Source organism: Phalacrocorax carbo, chromosome 12, assembly GCF_963921805.1.
Source record: "Phalacrocorax carbo chromosome 12, bPhaCar2.1, whole genome shotgun sequence".
NCBI lineage: Eukaryota > Metazoa > Chordata > Aves > Suliformes > Phalacrocoracidae > Phalacrocorax > Phalacrocorax carbo.
In genome coordinates, this window is record NC_087524.1 from 1,620,710 (window position 1) to 1,640,249 (window position 19,540).

Here is a 19,540-nt window from a genome sequence, read left to right on the forward strand (position 1 = left end):
GGCACCCCTCCCGCCCGCCCCACGCCCCAGCCTGAGCCCTCGGAGGGAGCGTGCGAGGGACGGCTGCTGGGCGCTCCGTCCGCCCCGGCTCTGCTGCGGCAGGGCACCCACCGCCTCCTTCGTGCTGGAGAGGCAGTGCCTGGCACCTCCAGAGCGGTACCTCTGGGGACGTGCTGGCACACGCGTGCCGGTCCCGGGGGGACGTGCACGCGTGCACGCGTGCTGCAGCGGGGAAGCGCGTCTTGGCCGGAGCCGCGAGCCCCACCGCTGCCTGCAGACGGGTCACCGGCGCCCGTCCCGGGCAGCTCAGGGCAGCGCGGGGGCCCGTCTCGGCTGTCGCTGCCTGAAGCAGGAGCCAGGGACTCCAATGGTGCTTTTAGGTTAGTGAGGGCTAGTTACTGCCGCTGAGAGAGGTGGCTTGCGAGGTAATGGCATTTTGCTCTCTTTAAACTTTAATCTTTCCTATTAATTCCCTGCAACTGGAGAATGTATGAGAGTTAATGTTCCATGAACGTGTTTCTCAGCCGACAGTCTCTTCGAGCTAATTACCTTCAGGTGCTAAATGGAGGGAAATTGCAATCCATTTGGATGTGAAAAAATTTCGCCTTTCCAATCCCCTGTGAAACATTCTTTTTCCTGAGTGTTGCAGAAAGAATGCACTTGGCTTCTTTCTTTTTTTTTAATGTTTTCCTCCCCTCCTCACCCCAGCCTTCCTCCCCCCCTTCCCCAAGCCCCCATCCTCACCAGGTACCCATCTTCCCTCCAAGACTCCGGGTTCTCCAGGAGGCTCCGTGGTACGCTCAGAAGAGGGGAGCATCGTCCTTAGCGCAGTCACATGGGACAGGAGGCCAGCCAGGGAGAGGGGGGAAAGTAGGCATATCCATGAAATCCAGCCACATGGCGAAAACATGGAGGGAAAACAGCGAGGAAGACAGCAAGAGACTTCCTTCGGAGGTCTGAAGTTAAAGTGTATTTACACGCTTAATAACACGCTTATTACAGCCATTTCCCAGTTGTTGAGTTTTGAATACAGAGATAATAGAATTTTACAAGCTACATAAAGCCATTATTCTTTTGGATCCAGGACTGGGGAGGGAGTTCGGTAGGACCCATGGAGGAAAGAAGGGGGAAGGCAACCGGATCCAAATGGGGGCACGCACGTTCAGACTGGGCCTGGAAGTCAGTGTCTTCCCATGGACCGACAGAGCCAGAACGAGCCAGTCAGGGTATGCCTGAACAGGGCATAACTGGAGGCTTCGGCTGAACATCCCTCCTTTCTGCAGGTCCCTGTCTCTCGAGCCCCACAAATGACCACTGGACTTGTTGGCCATCCTAAATGGGAGTCCCCGGTGAAAACAGGTTTCCCATTTCTTATCCAGCCACCAAAGATCCAAGATAAGTGGTGCCAGACAGATTCACCAGACAAAAAAACCTCAATGAGAGCAGTTGCACCGCATTCAGAGGGTCCTGGGTAATGCCCATCACTAGTAGTTTTTGATCTGTTCTGTCTCTGGTGTTCATGATACGCTTCCTGCAGCACTTATCTAAAAGGCTCTGTGCAACCTCGTCTCAGAATCAACCGTGGCAATTACCAGGAGCAGAAGTCTCTTCCACAATAACGTAAATATACTCCAACTGGGAGCGGTGTCGCTTGAGAAAATTCCTTGGAGCTTTGCTGAACCAGCAGGATGTTCTTGCAAGATCATTCAAATGCCCAGTTTTTATGGCTCTGCTCATAGTCCAGATGCCACTGAGAGATACAGCTAAACCTGCGCTTTGTTGGTAGACTGAAATTGAAAACGTTTATCAGTCTCTGTAGAGTAAAAGACATGCTGGATTCTCCTAGCATCGTTCTGACCATTAGCGAGTGAAGGTGCAAACAGTGTGCTATTCATCCCACTGGCCCTCTGCAGGGGCACGTTCGCTCTGACACAGGTGTGGGGAGCTTGTCTAGATGCTCCATCCAGATAAAACAGTCCAGAGATGATCTATCTTTGGTCTCCTCTTGCTCAGCCTGAACTACCAGCATTTGACCAAGTACCCTAGAAAGGTTTTAACACCACCTTCACAGCGCTGAAGTGATAAGGGCAGTAGCAGGTCCAAAGCTTGCTAAGCGTGAAGACGCACCAGCACACAGCTCTCTCTGGGAGAGCTGGCTTGAAACTTGGCTCCGTGAAGGCTCACCAGGACAAGGTGTGAGGTAGCAGACTTGAAGGGGAATGCATGTTACTACAAAGAATACCAGCAGTGTCCTGGCCACAGACCATGTCTGTATCCTCTCTGAGGTGCTTCTCTGAGCCCTGTTACCGCAGAATATGAGCATCTGTCAGTCTCCGAAGGATTGCTCCCCACAGTTTCCAGTGAGAGATGGCACCCCTCTTACCTCCAGCGGATGAAAGAGTGAGTGATTTACCCAGGGTCACCTGAAAGGTGATGGCAGAACAAAGAGCTGGGCCAGAGGTTTTCTGAATTTCCAAAGCATCCTTCCTGCCTGTCAGCCCAGTCACACAAGCGCTTATTTCTGTCACCTCCATGTTCAGCCACTCCTCCACACACGTATCACACAGTTATCCATCTGTCTGTCAGGGTCTAGAGCACAGGTCTTATGAAGAGCAGCTGAGGGAGCTGGGGTTGTTGAGCCTGGAGGAAAGGAGGCTCAGGGGAGACCTTATTGAGCTGTACAACTACCTGAAAGGAGGTTGTAGCGAGGTGGGTGTTGGTCTCTTCTCCCAAGTAACAAGTGATAGGACAAGAGGAAACGGCCTCAAGCTGTGCCAGGGGAGGTTTAGATTGGATGTTAGGAAAAACTTCTTCACTGAAAGGGTTGTCAAGTGTTAGAACAGGCTGCCCAGGGAAGTGGTTGAGCCACCATCCCTGGAGGTATTTAAAAGACATGTAGATAGTGCTCAGGGACATGGTTTAGGGGTGGACTTGGCAGTGCTGGGTTAACAGTTGGACTTGATGATCTTAAAGGTCTTTTCCAACCCAAACCATTCTATAATTCTATCTGCCCCCAACACCTGTGCTCTACCCAAGTCTGCCCATCCGATTCCCACAGCCCTTTGAACATCCAACCCTCTGCCTTTCCACATGGCCCCATCTGTTCTGCACTTAATGAGATAGTTTTCTTTAAATTGTTATTGGGATTGTCCATGAAAGTAGGTTTTTCTTTTGTGAATTCCTCAAAACTTTATTGTTTTGCCTTTTTTTTTTTTTAAATTTATTTTTCCCAAGGAAGAAGTTGGGACGGCAGAGAGTTTTGAAGGGGGAGACAATAATTTCAACAGCGCTGTCACAAGAAAGTATGTTTTTTGTCATAGTTCTCACGGCTAGGTTTGCTAGTCAGTATGGCTGGTTGGACTTTACTGGCTACAAGGAATGGCACCTACGTGATGCCTCAGCCTCAGTCAGAATGAAACCATCAGCAGAAGGGGAGGGTTTAAGCCAGCAGCTGGTCGTGGCTCTTGCCTTCTGCATGTACAGAAACACAAATTGTCACCAGCTGCACTGAATCTTTTTCAAAACGCTGCACTTGGGGTGCAGGTGCAAATGGGCTACACAGGCTTCTCCCTTCTACCTCGGCTGTATTTTCACACAAAACCTCACTTTCCCACTCCTGATTCCCCTGTTCCACATTTACTTTGTTCCTGTCTTCTTTTTCTCCCTTGCTCTCCAGCAGTACTTTTCTCCGCCTGTCCTTTCCTTGTTCTCCACCTCAATTTTCCCTTCTTTAAATATATATATATATAAAACATCTGGCATTTGAAATATTGAAAAAATATTTAAATCCCAAAGTGGGGTTGATGAGAAGGCAGGAGATGATGTTTTCCCTGACTCACTCTCACTGCTGACTGTGTTGCAGTAAATGCTGTCTCTCTTCAATTGGCTGCTTACTTTTCAACTTTTCTTATTTCTTTTAGTCACATGGCAAATAGCTTGAACTTGAGGCAGTTTGAAAAGGCAGAGCAATCAAATCTCTTTATTTTCCCTCCTCCTGTCATTCCCATACTTCACTGAAGCTAGGGAAGCGTCTTCAAATTGTAAAGAAAGAAGGGAAGAAGATCAAAATTAAACTGCAGGCCGCACGCTTGGTGGTTAAAAGAGGAAAATGGGGAAAGGAAGAAGAAAATGAGTATGCTTTGGATGCAAAAGCTCATGTGCACGTATGTACGTCGGTACAGAAAATGCGTACGTGGATAAAAGAAAGATTGCAGCTAGGAATTGATGTACATTACTAGTGATGGTTTAAATACCATCTTTTAACTTCTTTAATCTGCTTAAAAACCCCTGTGGCTAAATCGGTATAACCCCCTTCAGACTGTGAGCACAGTTATGCTGGTATACGTGTACCTAATACCTGTGTAGCTTAATTTCATGCCTACAAGAGAATAAAGTTAAACTGGTAAAAAGCCTATTTGTATCAGTGTGAATGCTGGAGGGAAATGTATTGTGTTTACCCTGCTGCTACAGTTAAAACCTCTTGCATAGATAAAGTCGAAATGGGAATCCTGCCTATCCACCGTTTCTCTCCTTTCCCTCCTGCATCCCTTCTCCCCCCGTGTTTGTGTCAGCCTTTTCTCCTCTAGAAATCCCCCTCACTGACGCTTGTGGGACCACCTCGTCCTGGAGTCCACATCCACGCCTCTCACCAAGGGGGAGTCCCATCTCCCTGCAGAGCCCCGGGAGGCCGGGTGAGCCCTGAGCCCGACCTCCAGCCCTGCAGTGCCAAGCAGGGGCGGGGGGAGAACGGCGCACACCTGTGAGTCGTGGTAGGGCTTGTTTGCCTCCCAGCTCAAAAATTCAGCCTGCCCTGCTTACTTGCTTTAAGATCAGGAATAAGCCTGGCTTTTGTGGGGAAGAGAAGACATTACATTTTAGCAAAGAGAAGAATGGGTGTTTGTGAGATATTTACTATGTGAGTAAGAAGAACCAGGGAGGCTGAAACTGTAGGAAAACAGAATCCACTCTGGGGAATGTGTAATCCTCCACCTAAAAGCTGGACCCCTAGCTCATTCCCTTCCCGCACTTGTCCCTGCTGGCTATTTAACTTACAAGCTTTTTAGGGCAGAGACTGTACAGCTCTAACACAAATCCTGGGAGGTTTTCACTTGGCTCTTTACAGCTGTCTGGGGGGTAAAAAGGAAACTGTGCTTTAACAACACACTACGTAGGTCAGAGGTGTAGCAGCCGGACTCAAGGAAAGAGAGATTAAAAGGCTTTGCCAAAGTCATCCTGTTAGGCACCGGCAAAACTGAGGCATCCTACTTGCCACGTGCTATGCTGTGTATGCGGAGTAAGAGAGTCATGGAGAGGCAACAAATAACCTGCTAGAATGACAGAATTAAAGAAACCTGTTTCCATGCAGAAGACTCTGCAGCCTTTAATGACTTACATTGGATGTGAAAGGCATCTAACTCTTTGGCTGCCTCCTCATTCTCAAACATAAATAGAAATCCACCCAAGACATGCCTTAGATCTGGACTTGTGGGCAGCCGACTAAAACCAGACCAGAAGCTTTCAGGCCAAATTCATCACTGGAGCAACTCTATTGACTTCAGGGCTATTAAAACACAGAGGGATTTGGCCTGCTGCTTTTAATTGTAGTCACAAACCCTACTGCAGCCTGATGAGCAGAAAATAAGATGTTATCAGAACCATGCACCCTATCCTGCAGAAAGGAACCACGAGGAGCAAGACCCTTAGCCGGACTGATCCCAAGGCCACATTGTGTGGGGGACTGGGAATCTGGAGCAGCCCAGAGGCTCGTGTCCTGTTTGCATCAACATCAGGTCTAGAGCACTGTGACATCCAGGATCAGTTCAGCGTCAGGTGATCTGCTCATTAATTCAACCTATAAATAATGTTCCTGCTTTTAAAATGGCAAGGACAATAAAATACATAGTAAAAGGTATGAAAGACACACAGACACATGTGGTGAGGTAAAATGTTTGCAAAGGCAACGTTCTAGGTATAAAATAAAGATAATTTCTGAAACTATGTAGAGTCTTTGAGGGAGAGTCATCAAGAAGGGATCATCAGTTCAGCCATGCAAACTTCATGAGCTCAGGGACTGTAGTAGAGGTTGGCAAAATGCGGTAAAGGACCACCTAAACCATCACTGAAATACAGTCACTCCTGGGGGGGAATTCAGCATCTCACTGGTGGCACTCAGCAGTTAAAGCTCCTCTTTAAGTCTCCAGCACTTAAGCATGTGCTGAACTCTTAGCACATACTTGTATCCTTCTCTGTTCAGGAATGGTTGAGTCCGTGACTAATGAAACAAAAAAGATAATTTATGAATGTTCAGTCCTTCTTTTTGGAGCTACGTATGCAGCTCTCCTACTAGGGTCTGTCAATATTTAAATGCAAAAGAAAACAAAACGTTATCACCAAAGAATTTTTAACAGTGATAAGAATCGGTGTATCTGGTCTTCCCATGTGAGGATTTGCAACAGCTTTATAGGTGTGAAAAACAGAGATGAACCTGATGAACAAAATACCAAAATTCTAACTATAATTTACAGGAACACACACACATAAACACGTACCTATCTGTGTGTCTGTAATACACAGTACTCGGTATATAAAAATTTTATTGCCAAATTGAATACCAAATAATAAGTTAAGCTGACAGAAACATAAAGATCAGCGTTAGATGGCACCCAAAGGAAGGCAGAATTTCCAGCAGGAAATTGCTCACTACCCCACCGTGTTTTGGGGGGAATTTGTGGGATACATGGGAATCTCTGGGAGATTTTGAAAGTGTGGCTGTATATATCCTGGGGGGATCTGGGTCCTGATGAGGGACGCGGCCTTTTTATTTTCAGGGCATACATCCCAGCTGAACTCCGTTGCAAGTGCTGAGCCCTTGAACATTTCTTGCACTTTCTAAGAACTCAGCAGAGGAGAAAATGGGTTTCTAGGTGGTTTGAGGAGAGCAGGAGGGAGAAGAGAGGCCAGCAGGCTGTTCTAAGCACTGCGCTGCGATGGCGCGTTGTAGCGTAAGACCGGGACTAGTGGAAAGGAGCGTAAGGCAAGAACCAGCTGTGAGGAGCAGCGAGGCTGCAGAAGGCCTCCTCCGTGCAGGTCCAGTGTGGCTTCGTTTGGCAGAGCATCCTTCAGCCTTGGGGCCAGGGCTACCCTCCCAGGGCTGCGTCAGGCCACGTGGACATGGTGCGGTGGCTGCCCTCAGACAGCGGGAAAAGAGGAATAATGGGGACTTAACCGAGACCCAGACATCTGGGGACACAAGGGGGAAGAAGCTACGTTAAGAGCCATGTGGAGAATATCCCCACAGCATTTGAATAGCTTGGCTCACACGCCAGAGCCGTGCGGGGGATTACTGGCCTCGCAGCGCATGCAAGGTGCCAGCTGACCGGGGGCTTGCCTGTCACTCCCCTTTAGGTTTCTTGGAGCGTGTCTCCCTTTGGAGGCACCCCTCCTCCCTCAGCAGTCACGCAGCCCGGGGCAGCCCTTGCCGTCCCTGCCAGTGGCGCTGCCTTGCCAGCTGGCAGGGACAGCCGATGGGCAGAGGTGGCCACCTCGCTCCTGAGATGCAACGGGAGACAGGCGTCACTGCTGCAGACACCAAGGGATGCCTTTCCCGGTGTCCCCCGTGGCCAGGAGGGGTGGGAAGGTGCTGCCGTGTTGGTTGGAGCTGCCCAGCAGCGGGAGGAAACCCTGCAGATGGCAGAGTGTAAAAGACTACAAGCAAACACAGGCCCCATTTGATAGCTCTAAGAGCCAGAATAAATCAGATTACGGATCAATTACTGATTGGCCGCACCTGAAAAGCTGGTCCTTGGATCTCTACTTGTGAAGAGAAGGCAGTGTTTTAGATCGCCTCCAAACCCAGGATAATCTGGTTCTTCCATGGACTGAAATGCTCCATCATAAACTTTACCTCAAAATGAAGTCATCAGCTGTGTTATTCTGCATGGGTCCCACGAGTTCAGAGTGTAACCTCATGGCTTCAGTCAGGGCCCTTGACTGGCATTGCCCGTCCCTGCTGGGTTTCCCACAGACCCCTGCCCCAAAGATACCTGCAGCGCAGCACTCCTGCATGTCCAAAGGGAAATACAGACCTTTGTGTATAAGAAGGAGCCCAGACACAAAGCCTCTCCTATGTCAAAAGGGGAGGATCAAGTCCCATAAGCTTGTTGTTAGTCTGTCCTGGTCAAGATGCTGAAATCAGTGCTTGTATTGCCTCTTTATATAAGTTTTGGACCTTCTTATATTAGGCTAAAAGCACCCATGGGAAAGGAACAGTACTTTATTCAAGGGCATGGGGAGAGATGCTCTAGGGGCGTAGTGGGGACAGTGATTTGTTTCAAGAGCAATACACGATGCAGACCCTCTATGCCTTCAACATAAGTGCTAAAAATGGGTTCTTCTTTCAGCCCAGAGGACAGGAATTAAAAAAAAAAGAAAAAAAAATATCGTCTCCCTGTGCCTGTGCTGCCACCTCCCTCTTTCTCCTCTGCTTGCGACAGACAGCTCGGGCTGCGAAGACATGGTACCGAGGTGAGTGTGTGCGCGCGTATGTGCACGCCTCTCGGCGCGATTCCTCCTGCCTTGCCAAAACATCTCCTGCTGTTTATTTATTTATTTCTCTCTGATAACGGAGGGGATCGCGTTTCCGGAAGAGTGCCAGCAGATGATACGAGCCCAGGACTGATACTGCCAGCAAACCCATGCCAGCCCTTTCTGCCGGAAAAATTTCATTTTTTCCAGAAGGAAGCCATGAGTGTGAAGCAGAATCCAAATCCGATTTCTCGGCATTTTTTGTTATCGCTCAGCAGCCCACCAGGTGGGGCAATGGAGGGAGCGCACTCAGCTGCAACTCAGTGCCTTAATCCAATTTACAGCTTCTCTTGGAGAGATAATTACAGCCCTGAAACCAGTTAGCACTGTACAAAGAGGCTCTCGAACCAAAGCCCCGATCCTGTCTTTCAAATATTCACCTAGAGTGTCGGGGATGCTTTGGAGAGGGAGGGGGGCACTTGAGCTAAGCCGCTGTGAACGGAGAAGTGTGTACCCGACACCCCTCCCCAGGACACGTGTGCCACACTCGCACACTCATGCAGGCTTCCCAAAGCCCCACGGGCAGTGTGGGACTGTCACCCCTTGGCTCTCCAGCTCTGGACACCTGGGCAGCGGGAGGTTGCAAAGCCTTCTCTGCCAAGCGTTGTTGGCAGACTGAGGGGGCGAGATGCAGGCAGCCTGAGGTGGATGGGGGGAGAGAAGGTGGTCAACCCTTTCCCTGGTCGTGGCCACACCAGCTTTGCCATTGAGGTTGCTCCTGCAACCACCCCGAGGAAGCCAAACCTGTTCAATTTTGCCCCAGCAATCAGCAATAGCACTTGATTTAATACAAAGGTGCAGCCTCTCTTTGTAAAGACACCACAGGCTTACAGCATCTCACGCGCTGAGCTGGCCACCCCTGCAGTGGCCTCCTTCCTTGCATTTCACAGCAGCTGGGCCCGAATTTTGCACACCTGATTACCCCTCCACTTGGCTCGCATGCAGCTGGTCAGACGCGGCTCTAAGGTGTGGAGCTGCAGGGCTGCCCACGGATCCACAACCGGTAAAGAGAGGGAGGCTGGGGCTCTCTATAGAAGGGCAAAAGGCACGCAGAGGGATCTATGCTCCATGCAGATCTCAAACCCCCATCCTTTTCAGCACCACAGCCCTTCCCCATCACGAGACCCGATGGGTGACACCTCTCCCATCACCGTCACAGCATTGCCTTGTGCACCCATAAGGAAAACACCTGAGAAGCTCAGCAGTGGTAAAGTCCATGCCGTAGATACCTTTAAGATTTGCTGTTGTACTCACACAGTGGTGTGTGTGGAAGCGGACATGCAGACAGCAGCTGCCTGGTGACACTTGGTGGTGGACATACTGGACTCAATAGGCAAATTATCAAGGAAGAAGCTTGGGGCTTCAGTGGGTTTCCTTAAGCCGCATTAACTAACTTGTAAGCTGTAAATTAACCTCCTCTGGCTTAAAGTTCCTGATCTTCATCACTCTGATGCGATCCTGGTAGGTCTGCCTTGCAAGTGATTTTCACTCTGACTGGCATAGCCCAGAGGAGAACCCTGCCCTTGGGAATTAAGCATTAAAAAGGATCAGAAAAGAAAGAAATCGATTTTTGGTGGGAGGAATGAAAGCTGGTGTGGGAGCAATTGGAGACCAAAACAGACAGAGTGTAAGTAATCCACCGGGGAGTGTGTGCCCCCTTCCCCAGTGCCTGGTTCATAGCAGAGGCCAATCTGTTACCACCAGCTGAGCAGCTGGAAGTCCTGTTCTGGGAACTCCTCCTGCAGGTGTGAGTCTGGAAGGTCTCCCAGGAAAGAAGGGCAGCCAGTATAGCTGCGACTGCGTCCGCCACGAAGCACCAGCTCGGGGGCCGAGGGGAACTTTGCTTCCCTGCCTCGCACAGAACTGAAGGAGTCAGACTGGCTCCCTGGCAGAACACCCTCTTCCAACGGGCCAGAAAGGCCATGGCAAGTCTGCGGTGACAGAGCTTTCCCTGGGGAAAAATAACCTTTTTGTTGTTGCTGCTCTTCAAACATTCAACCACAAGCGGCGAGTGTACTTTGTTGGGATCCAGGTTCAAGCCCTCGCTCTGCCCCTCCTTTCCTCGGTGTCCTTGGCCAAGTCTCTCCACTCAGCACCAGCAGCTGACACAGGCACTGTCTCTCACAGGGTGTGCCTCTGCGGGCAGGTACAGTCAGAGCCGAGCTCTGAAGCATGGCAGCATGCAGGAGCGGTCGAAGTTGGCGGGGTGCAAGAGGCATGGCTTATTTGTTCGTGCCTAGCCCTGGAGGAATATGCCTAGACGTAGGAGCTTGCAGACCTCTGGCTGGGCTATTTTGCAATGCAGGCATGCCCCCGCACGGGCTTGTATCTCAGTGGATGTTATTTTGTAAACGATGGATGTTATTTTGATTGGAGCCTCCCAGCTATTACCAGGACTCTGTGGGTCGGTCACGTGGAAGTGTGTGTTTGCTCTAGCAGGAAAGGAAGTGGCAGAAATCAGATCTCTAAAACAGAGGCACCCCATTTGGAAAGTCTTTGGTCTCTGGAGCATATGTAGAAACACCTCTTTTTTGTAACACAAGCCCATTGCTAGGCCTCAAAATGTGTATCTGCTGTGCATTGGATACTCACACACTGGACAAGTTTATGAGCTCCCCAGCTACCCTGGCAGGTCCTCACTTCGGCAGTAGTTGCAATGTGAGGGCCATAAATATATTCCATGAGAGCAGCTGCTTATATTTCCTAGCAGTGTATTAGCATCTAATCCTCTTAGCTTCTTCATCCCTTTTGCATAATATTATTGTCCAGTAATATCAAACACAGAAGCTTTACTTTGAACCACGATGTTCCTCCTTTGATTCGGGTCTTCTGAATCGATGCTTTAGCCATGGCGCTTGGCTTTCCCATTGACTGCTCCTGTGGCATTTCTGACCCGCTAGGAATGTGGCTACAGGGCAGCTGGAGCTTTCCTTCCTAGTGAACCTAGGGCAAAGTGTGCTTCACCTGAAACATTGCCTTCCACTCACGGGGATGCCACCCCTTGTGCACGTGATACCCATCGGTTTCCACAGCACAGCTCTGCCAGAACCAGTCATCCTCCAGGAGTGTAACAGGGGTATCTTACACAGGTGATTTGCTTGTCTGGATGCTGGCAAACACCTGGAATTTCCTGTATTTAGGAAGTCGTTCCGCCTGCCTCTCTAATGCAGCCACCTCTAATATGGGACACAACCACCTTACTAACCGGCTATTATACGGTTCCGTGGGAAGTCTGGAAAGAAATGAAGTATGTTGGTCTCAGCAGCCAATTGAGGTGAAATCCATGGATTCCTTCACTTGCATCCGTTTGGCATCTGGGACATAATATTTAACTGTGAGCAGCAGAGAGACCCAGGCACGCGAAATCACTGTGCTTATTGTGCCAGGGCTAGAGACCCACTTGGAGCAAATCAAACACTGGACCAATGCTGACCCGAAGGAGAGCGCAAGGCATTAGCACTCTACTTCTTACCTCTCCACAAGCTCCACGACGGTCGTCTGTACCCACTTCCCCTATCACAACACTAATTGCACCCAAACTAGACCGTATTGGGAAAGCCCAGGAGATGTTGCACATTATATCATGTCTTGGGAACAACTCTGACCAACGACACCTTCTCCTCTGGAAGGCGCTACAGGCTTTTCATCTCAGAGACATTTTCCAATAGATAGGCAAAATCCATAGCCATTAAAGTAGTGCTGGTAAAGTAATTAGCATTAACTTGAACTACTATGCTTGGGCTTGAGGGTGTTTTGTTGTTGGTTTTGGTTTTCATATTGTTGGCTGGTTCTCTCATCACTGAAGGAGACAGGACACAAGAGGGGCTGGACCCCTGCCAGGTGGAGGGGCACGTATCCAGTGGCAGCAGGTCAGGAGCCTGGCTTTAACCACGACCTTTTACAAATAACTGCATCTCTTAAAGAGTTTCCTACACTAAGCCAAATTCTGGAGGCCTTACTTATCTCAATGTCGTGATTAGGCCTGGAGTCTTTTGTCAACGCTGTATGCCTGGGTCCACGGAGGCAAATTTAATAACCTCTCCTGGAACTGCACTGCCATTAAAAAGCACAGGAAATACAGAACTAGAGATTATTGAAAAAGAACAGAGGGAAATGAACACAGTCACCTGTGGTCAACCTGGTGGCTTCAAAGGGCACTGAATTTCTCCAGCCTGTGACATCTCAAAAGCTGTGGTTCATGTAGTCTCAAACTGGTTACCTAACCCTTTTTGGAAACCTCACCTTTTGTTTCTGTTCGAGCTTTGTCTAGACTCAGAAAGCAGCTGCACATATGGACGAGAGAAAAGCTGGTGAGGATCTCCTGTCCCCAGCAGCCAAGCAAGGGTTGGGAGGAAGGGACAACATGACCCTCTCTCAAACTTCCTTTGGCTGGTGTAAATGGCAGCCTAAAGGATGACGGGAATTTCCCCCCTCTCTCTCACTGCGGTCTGAATCAGGAATATTGCGCTCAGGGCAATGAGGCTGAGTAAAACAGAGCACTGCAGCCAGAGCAGCTGCCAAGCGGCCATCAGGCGAGACTTTGTCAAGACACAGGGACCTGGGCTAGGACCCACCAGGTCTCTGTGGGGTCCTGACTTTTTCCACTGGGTCCGGGGCTCTTCCCATCTCCCTGGCAGCGGCACAGCCCCTCCGGCCTGCTGCCATCGCTGAGCTGTGTGGCTGGAGGGGATGGCACATTGAAGCAATTTGCCAGGCTGCATGACAATTACTGACACAGATGCTCCTGTGTCAATATGGGCTCTTCTCTCTGTTCCGGTTACAGCGATGGGTGTGCCTGGCGGGGACTCCTCTCGGCACAGGCCAGTAGGATTATGGGGTTGGGAAGGGGCCATGTCTGCCTGGGCTTGTGAGGGCAGAAGCAGCCTCAGAGGTCGTCCCTGCTCCCCCCACCCCCCGCCCCTCTCCCCACCTGTCTGTCAGGGTCTCCAGCTGCCAGCCACCTCCAGACATTTCCCCCTGCCCCCTGATACCCAAATACTGTGCCTTTCTCTCTGTAGCATCTCTCCTTTGCTGCCTGTTTGGTGGTTAGGGATGAGGGAACGGGGCGGTGTTGGACATACTTCTGCCAAAGGCTCTGCGTCCCTCATCCCCTTCCTCCTTTCAGCTTCCTTTTGCCTCCCCCCGCCCCAATTGTTCACCTTTTAACGGGGATATCAGCCATTGCCCAAGTGCCAATACATTACATCCTCTGCAGTCCCAAGAGAGGTGGGATGGGGCAGGTTTTAGGAGGGTCAGGACAGGCATAAGGAATTACAGCAAGCTCCTTCACCCTCTTAGCTCTTCCGGCATCAAAGTCTGCATGTTTTTGCCAGCCAAAGCCTGAAATGCAGGGAAAACACTTGAATCCAGTAGTCAAATGTCATCAACCCCATCCAAACAGAGAAACGTCATCAAGTTGATGTAAGGACCGCAGCCAGGCACTGTTAACAGTGCACGTTGCCATCATCCAGCACACGCCGTTGTTCTCCTGAATGCCTTGGATGATGCCAAGACCTCTGGGGATGTGGCGCATCTATCGATCAGGTCTATATGAACACAAGGGTCCCTCCCCTGGCTGCAGCTTTAGCACCGGGTAGAGAGACGAGCAGTCTTGGGTGATTTGCTGTCCAGATCTGCCAGACCTTGTGTCTGCAGAGGAGGCTCAGAGGGGCTCTGTTCCGGTGTGCTGAGCCGATGCCTCACGGCTGCACCCTCACCAGTGCCTGACCCGAATTTAGACGTGGCGGTCAAAGCTGAAGGCTGAGTCACGAAGCGCTGGGCCTTCTTCCAGCTTCTTCAGCACATCTTCAGCTCATTCGAGATATTACTGCTTTCAGTTGTTCTTTGTTTGCTACTCCCTGTCCCCATCACGGGCGCACATCCCGCTCCCCCCAGGCTGGAGCAGCTGAGACACAGCCACGTGTTGCCCTCTGCCAGCTCAGCGATGGCAGATGGGTCTCCAAGAGAGGGGCAGCAGGGCCAGCAAGCTGGGAAGAGATCACGTCTGTGACAGATCTCGTTGCCCACAGCCCAGTGCGGCCCCACCAGAATGGTGTCTGCTAGCCCACGCTACTCAACACCAGGCCTTTCTCTTCCCCTCTAGAGAAGGGCACTGTTGGCTTAACTCCAGGACAAAAACCGTCTCGGGCTGCAGCCTCTGAGGAGGCCAGCAAACGGGGCTGCTGTTCCTGCCAGTGCTGCACCAAACCAAAGTGGTGTCCCTCAGGCCCAAACCAGCTTCCCTCCCACCCCTCCTCTGCTGAAAAAAAAGCTGTACTGCACCTTTAAATGTGGTGCACGCTAAAAAAAAAAATTGACAAGCTCCCTCACTCTCAAAAGAGTGAGAAATTTTCATTGATTGATTTCTTCATGGCTTCTTAAACAGATAATTAATTCACCGTGAACCTGCGGACACACCGTCGTGAGTCGTTAATATTGTAAATTCACATATACTTCAATAATCGCCTGACCCCCCCGTCACCCCGAAAAACAGATAGCTGTGCAGCGAGGAGGAGGGGGATGGGGGGGAATCGATTTTCGAAGACATGAAGGGATCACCCAGCAAAGGGAAGCTATTGATTCTCTTTTATAAGACACCGCTATAATATTTATTCTTTTGTAAACAGAATTAACCCAGCATCATGGGTCATTCCTATCGAACAACTTTCCTCTCAGGTGCACAGCAATGCTGATTGTATCAGATGAGGTAGAAACATCCAAACTGCACCACCCACCCTGGCGCCCACCTCCGCAGCCGCTCGGCTCGCGCTCGCCGGGTCTTACCACCACGGTGCAAATCCAGCTGGCGCTGGGCCGGCTGCAGCAGGGCTGAGCCGCTCGGGTATTCGCAGCCTGGGAAGCAGCCACGCTTTTCTGACCGAGTGCTGCTGGCACCATGGTGGTCCTGGGATGCCTTGTGCTAGGGGGGAGACGGCCAGGAGACTCCAGTGGCTGGAGCTCCGGCCTCATGCTCGCGGCGAATGGCTGAGCTGAGACTCCAGCCTGCCAACAGTTAATTACTGATAGAGGAAAGGAGAGGGAGAATTAAAACTGAAAGAGGAACTTCTCTCCATCCCCTAACCCACTCCCACTCCAGGGAGGTTTCTCCCCCACAGACCCTCCACGATCACCCACAAACCCATCCAGCAGCAGATGGGGCAGCAGCTGGTTTAAGGCCCCCATCATGTTCAGTCTCCTCCCTGCCCACCCATGGCAGGGGGTGCAGACCGAAGGGTCCATGCAGGACGTCACACCCCAGAGCCCTGACTCTTGGTGGCCCATCACACGGAGGCAGCATGGGGACAAGGAGCAACGATGCTGGCTGTCACTGAGGCATGAGCTGTTGTTCCTGAGGGGACACCTGCATTTCACCCAAACAAAAGGTCATCTCAGAAGGAAATAAGAGCCTTGATACCAAAAGTGACAAGATAAAGCCAAGGGGAAGCTTCTGGATCAAGTGTCCCAAGGAAGAGTCAACAAGATGAAATTTAGCCTGGGAAGGATCTGTGGCTGGAGCTGCTTTCCTTCCTTGTGCTTATCTTCATAAACACAGCTCTCGCTTCTCCATAAGAGGCAAGACATACATTGTCACTCAAGTCTATTGAAGACGCGTCTGTGTGGGACACCAAAATGTGTTTTGCATAGAAAAAGATGCAAAACTTTGCCGACATTACAGACACAGCTGGGGTCTGGAGGGTGTGCCTGAGAAACTCCTGGCTGCCCATAAGCTTCTGAATTGCCCATCAGCTACCACCATGAAGTCCAAGGCGAAGACAGAAACTGTAACAAAACGTGGACTTCCTTTTATTTTCCTCCCAAATGTGAAACCATGTTCTCCAGGCAAGATCTTCCCAAGAACTTCTAATTCCTGAAGCTGTTTTGCAAGAGCCACCAACATGCCACGGGGGTTATGATTCAGATTTTTACAAAAAAGAAAAAGAAAAATCATGTCTCAGCCATGTTTCATGGACTAAACCCAGATGTAACCACTCCAGAGCCTGTGGGGTTTTAAGCTGCGACCATCCTCCCCGATGAATCCATAAAAAGGTGGCCGAACCCCCCCCAGCCCCCATCCTGGGGGATGGTGGCATGCCAGGTGGGATGTGTTTGCTTTCTCCTGGGCTGGCAGTGCCCAGAGAGCCCCACGTCTGCCCCTCCAGCTGAGACGCGGATGTGCCAGGCCACTGGCGCTCCGGCTGGCTTCTCTTCGCCTTTCTCCCATCCCGGCCAGCAGCCAGAGCAAGCGAGAGTGAGCACTAAATTGTGTCAAAGAATTTAAAAAACGGTGGGGGGAGAGGCAGAGGGGGGCCGGGCAGCAGCGGAGGGGCAGACGCGGGCAACGGAAGCCCTAATTAAAAGCGGGGCCGTAGGAAGGCAGGGCTCCCATTCAAAGGGCTGACAAAGAGAGGGTCTGTGGAGCAGAACCGGGAGGCAGTGAAAGGAGAGGGCCCCGCAGTGCCCCTCGCCCGCCGGCACGGCGCAGGGCCCTGGCTGGCAGCGCTGGCTCTCCAGCCTCTCCAGCCGCCCGTGCTCCCGCCGCCACCAGAAGCCATCCCCTGCAAATTAGCCGAGCCGCTGCCTGCAAAGGGAGGCCATGGCAGCCTCTCCCGTTCTTGCTCCCGTCCTCCCCGGCATCTGCCTCCCTTCGTCCCGCACGGGACAGAGGAGGCTTGGCCAGTGGCAGAGGAGGAGGAGAGCAGGGAGCGCTAGCCCCCCAGGTCACCCCCAGCTCCCCGCCACCAGACGAGCCTTTCCACTCCAGCAGTGCCCCTGAATGCGCTAATTACCCGCCCAAGCCTGGGGCTGGGAAAGGCCACTCCGGTCGTATGACAGCCACGAGTGGTCTGGCCCTCAAGGGAGCATCAACACGCCCCACGTTGTCCTCCAGTGGTCCTCCCCATGGCCTCGGGTGGGACGTGGAGGAGGGAAGGCTGGGCTGGGTGGGGGGTGCCAGCCTTGCGGCACCCCTCTCTGTGAGGACACCCCATGGTGCGGGGGGCTCAGGAAGGGGTCCGCCTTCTGCTGTCGGCCCCGCGGGTTCAGCAGGAGCGGGATGGAGGGGGGCTGCCTGGCCCGACTCTTTCTGGGGATCGATGCTACGATGCTGTGAAAGGCTTGGGGGAGAAACAAACAAGAGGCCCAGAGATTGTTGAAGGATAGCCTGTATATCACAATTTGGGGGTCTTTCCAAAACAAAGGCTCTCTGTGGCTTTCAACGTGTTTACACAATAGCGCACAGAAAAAGCAGCAGAGTGTCATCTCAAGGGCCCCCTCCCTATCTCCTGCCTCTTTGCCTCCCCTCCTCACGCATTCAGCACATCTTCAGCACTGTCTCCTTCTCTTCAGAGCCTTTCTTGCTATAAACTCACATTTTCTCCCCTGACACGCATGCTTTGCTTTCTAAGGACTTCCTAAGGGTTTGCTGTGAGGCATCGGCAGCTGTGACGCCCCACAGGCTCCCTGCTGGGGACACCCAGCATGGGGAAGCTCATGGCTACAGGGGTCCTAGCGCAGTGGCCACACATGAGGAAGCTTTTGCTCATGAAGGGAAGAGTTGGCCCTAGTTCTGGCCTCTTTCCCCTGGACTTGAACAACGTCAGGCTCAAGCCTTAGCAGAGGCCACCCTATTACATGTCCCAAAGTGGGTTCTGTAAAAAGAGGGGAGAAGAAGACCATATGCTTCAGGTCAAATAGGAATCCAGAGGTTAAATCAGTGGCTGCTCTGTGGCCACATGGTCTTCTCCATCTAAAGAGCAAGGCAGTTCAGAGGATGCATCAGCCTTTGCTTGCCTAGCAAAGGGACAGAGAGAGGTACGGGGAGCTGTATAAGACCTCAGGGGCAGCGGTGGGATTGGTGGAAGAGCCAGGGAGAGAGGAAGGTCACACGTGAAGACTAGGGCAGGTGATTGGGTCATGAATTCCTCCCCAACCCTGTCCCACTTGGCTCCCCCTGCAAACATGAAGGTGATGGCCAACAACTTTCTCTACCTCATGGTCTGCATCATGAACCACCCGCATCAGAGGGCATCTCAGTGCACACCTACACCTCCATGTGATACCTTCTCTCTCCCTTCTCTTTGGGGTCTGCACCCTAGCAGACCCCAAGCTCTCACATCCTTGCAGCGTGCACGCACGGGTCTCACTCTAACGCATACCAGTTAAACCAGGCTGACCTACAGCCTTTTGTCCCACTGCCAATGCAGAACAAACCACATCACCTGATTTAGCCAGCTATGGTATCAAGTTCAAGGATCCATCCCCTCCCAGACCCTCTGTCATGGTGCTTGCTGCCCTCATGGCAGCCCAGTGCCCGTCACTGGCTCTCAGAGGAAACCTGGCAGGAGTCAAAGCCCCTCGGACACGCTGGTGGGGAAAAAGCAGCGTGGTATAGAGGAGTAAACAGCAGGCAGCAAACCAATGCCATGGATTAACCAACATATCTTTGATTTTCTTTCCCCACCCCTGTCTTCTCTATCCAGCTTCCAGCTGGGCCCCCTTTCTCACCTGTACACCCCCGAGACCCAGAGGCCCCCATCACACTCCAGAACCCTGAGAACAACTGCAGACAGCCAGGAGGCCTCATGCAGAAACCCAACAGCCCTAGCAAGAACGTAATTGCCTTCAAAGCTAGCAGCGCCGGTGTGAGAGACTGCCTTCAGTGTGAACAGCCTTTCCACCATCACATGCCTCACCCAGGTGCACAACGTCTTCTGCGAAGGCCCAAGGGACTGAAACAGCTCTGCAAGGCCTTAAGAGCAGGGAAATTGCTATCAGAGACTCCTGTTGACTCCACAGCCCACCAAGGAGGCTGCTGGCTTCTACAGGCCATCCCCCATCTGTTGGAATAGCAGGAAGTTTTACGTTAGCAATAAAAAATAAAAAATGCTGGAGTCCAACTGGTGACTGAAGTCTGGTGCCAGGCTCCGCTGCAGAGACATCACAGCTGCTTCCAGTGCCT

General features: G+C 51.5%; 1 long non-coding RNA gene across 1 annotated transcript in view; it reads right to left on the bottom strand.

Annotated features, from left to right (window-relative positions):
* Positions 1 to 5,750: 5,750 nt before the first annotated feature.
* LOC135315546 (uncharacterized) overlaps positions 5,751 to 19,540 on the bottom strand; it is a 41,495-nt gene continuing 27,705 nt past the window's right edge. The window contains exon 5 of the long non-coding RNA XR_010375036.1: positions 5,751 to 6,271. This is a non-coding gene — a long non-coding RNA (uncharacterized LOC135315546). The remainder of the gene's footprint in view (positions 6,272 to 19,540) is intronic.